The sequence below is a fragment of the Orycteropus afer genome, unplaced genomic scaffold (assembly GCF_000298275.1).
Source record: "Orycteropus afer afer isolate SDZICR_OR568_19922 unplaced genomic scaffold, OryAfe1.0 scaffold00024, whole genome shotgun sequence".
In the NCBI taxonomy this organism is placed as follows: Eukaryota; Metazoa; Chordata; class Mammalia; order Tubulidentata; family Orycteropodidae; genus Orycteropus; species Orycteropus afer.
In genome coordinates, this window is record NW_006921611.1 from 10,663,914 (window position 1) to 10,667,074 (window position 3,161).

The window sequence follows — 3,161 nt, forward strand, 5'->3', positions numbered from 1 at the left end:
TAAATTCATTTTTTAACATGTCTTTGACATAAATTTGGACTCTATGAAAAACACAGTCAAATTCAGCTCTGAATGTGACTGAGTGGTCTCCTAGGCATCAGGATCCATCAATGCTCAAATTTCATAAATATTCACTTTCAATTAATAGACAAAAAGAAATTGATTATGGAAAACTCAGGGCAGGAAAACAGGCTCTCTGATTAAAATTCATGCTGACGATTCTCATCCAGTGCTGGCAAGTCCTGGTGGTACAAAATCCTTTTTTGTTGACTTTGTTAATGCTCTAGAAGAAAGACTGAAGGAATCAATTACATTCCACTGTCCTCAGAGGAAAATACCGATTCCTGAGGCAGCATAATTATCTGTTTCCAGCCATTGACCTTCACTCCCTGGAGTCTGACACAGAAAGGGAATGGAACAGGAGAGCCAAAGTTCTCCACATCTCAGTGTGAGCTACAAATGCCAGAGAATTGCTAAACTCCTCACTGACTGCTACAGGAATGTAGGTTATATGCAGCACGTAAAACTGCATTGAACTATTGCTCAGTGTTTCTTCTACCAGATCCACTGAACACAGATTCAGATACATCCCTACTCCAGGGGATCATTGTAGTCTAATATAATTTTTAAAGTCATTTAACACACAAACATATAACAAACTAACATGAAAAAATACGGAAATGCAATCATGATAAAGAGTGACATTTCTCAAGGTGCATCATTTGCAATATTTTGATTAACTCCCATTTCTGAAAGGGAAAGCAGCTTATGCTAATAAACAGTAAATTCCAATTAGACATCTGTGTGTGCAATAGAACCCTTGGCTGGCTCACACATGTTACCAGTTTTTGCAGTCTGTGAGCAATCCAGTCTGGGCATTGGAAAGAAGGCTTTTAGTGATTCATGAAAGTTAGCATTCAAAACACCCATTGCTTTGTTGTTATGGATTGAATTGTGTCCCCCAAAATATGTGTTGAAATCTTAACCTTTGTACCTATAAATACAAGTCCCTGGATGGTGCAGATAGTTAAGCATTCAACAACTAAAAGAAAGTTTGTCAGTTTGAACCCACCTAGGGGCACTGGTAGTGTAGTGCCTAAGGCACTTTACTGCTAACCAGAAGTCTGGAGGTTCAAACTCACTAGCCACTCCTCAGAAGGAAAGTTGGGCAACCTACTTCCATAGTGATACTGCCTCAGAAACCCAAGGAGGGGTTGCTATGAGTTGGGTCTGATTTGATGGCACATAACAAAGGGCACCTTGGAAGAAATGCTTAGCAATATGCTTCCTCAAGGTAATAGCCTTGAAAAACCTGACAGAATTTTGAAAGATCAAAGACTTATTCATTACAAATACCTTTTCTCAACAACATAAACAGCCACTATATATATGGACCTCACCAGATGGAATACAAAAGGAACCAAATCAACTACATTTGTGGAAAGAGACAATAGAGAAGTCCAATCAAGTCAGAACAAGGCTAGGGGCCAACTGTGGAACAGACTATCAATAACTCATGTGCTAGTTCAAATTGTAGGTGAAGACAATTTTTTAAAGTCCACAACAGCCAAAGAATAACCTTGAGTATATCCCGCTTGAATTCAGAGACCATCTCAAGAGTAGATCTGACACATTGAACGTTAATGACCAAAGCCCAGATGAGTTGTGGGAGGACATCTAGGACATCATACATGAAGAAAGCCAATGGTCAGTAAAAAGACAGGAAAGAAAGAAAAAAGCAAACTAAATGTCAGAGCAGACTCTGAAAGTTTCCCTTGAATGTTCAGCATCTAAAGTGAATGGTAGAAATGTTGATATAAAAGAGCTGAATAGAAGATTTCAAAGGGCAGCTTGAGAAAACTAAGTAAAATATTATAATGAAAGTACAAAGACATAGAGTTAGAAAACCAAAAGGGAAAAACATGCTCGGTATTTCTCAACCTAAAAAAAAAAAAAAATCCCACAAGCCTCAAGTTGTAATACTGAAGGATTCTATGGGCAAAATATTGAATGATGCAGGAAACAAGGAAAGAATACACAAAGTCAATGTACAAAAAAGAATTCATTGATGTTCAACCATTTCAGAAGGTAGCATATGATCAGGAACCAAGGGTACTGAAGGAAGAAGTCCAAACTACACTGAAGGCATTGGTGAAAAACAAGGTTCTAGGCACTAATGAAATACCAATTTAGATGTTTCAACAAATAGATATAAAGTCTGGAAGCACTCACTTATCTGTGCGAAGATTTTTGGAAGAAAGTTTCTTGGCGAATGATTATAGGAAATCTCTACTTCTTCTGCCCATTTCAAAGAACGGTGATCCAACAGAATGCAGAAAATATCAAACAATATCATTAATAAAAGGAGCTCTGCTGGTGCAGTGGTTAAAGCATTTTGTTGCTAATCCACCAGTTTGGTGGTTTGAACCAGCTACTCTGCAAAACAAAGATGAGGCAGTCTGCTTCTGTAAAGCTTTATAGTCCTGAGGAGTTCCAGCAAGATGGTGGACTAGGCAGAAAGACTGCACAGACCCTCTTCAACAAAGAAAAGGAAAACCAATTAACACAGACACAGAAGATAATCTTGGACCCCTGAGCCTTGAAGGGAAGGATACAAAAGTGGACTAAACCCCAACCAGCAGAAGAATTTGTGTGAAAATATCAAAAAAGGAGACATACGTAGTTGCGGTCTGGCAGTGGTCCTGATGGCACAGGCAGTTTAGAGATTCCCGAGTGGTGGTAGGACCTAAGAATTAACCTAAAAATCACCCTGCTAGCCAGGGACTACACGGAGGACTGTGCACGGTGGATGGGGAATAAACAGAGAAGGTGAAGAGAAAGGCAGGCTGAACTGTGGACTTTTGCCGGTTCAAAGGGTGCCGCCATTTTGAACGTTTAAAAAGTGGCTTGACTACTTTGGATATTTAAAGAGACAGTGTTCTTGCAGATTCCTGGGGCTTAAGAACACGTTCTGCTTTCCAGCAACCCCAAGGACACTCAGGACCTGCAAGACTGAAAAGATACAACATTCCCTTTGTTACTCTTATACCCCACACCCCCTTGGTGAACAGAGGTTTGGCCATTCCCCACTCCCACCTACCTTCTGAGCCTAAAGGAACTCCATCACAGTCTGTGTGCTCAGACGGAACCTGGGTGCCCTG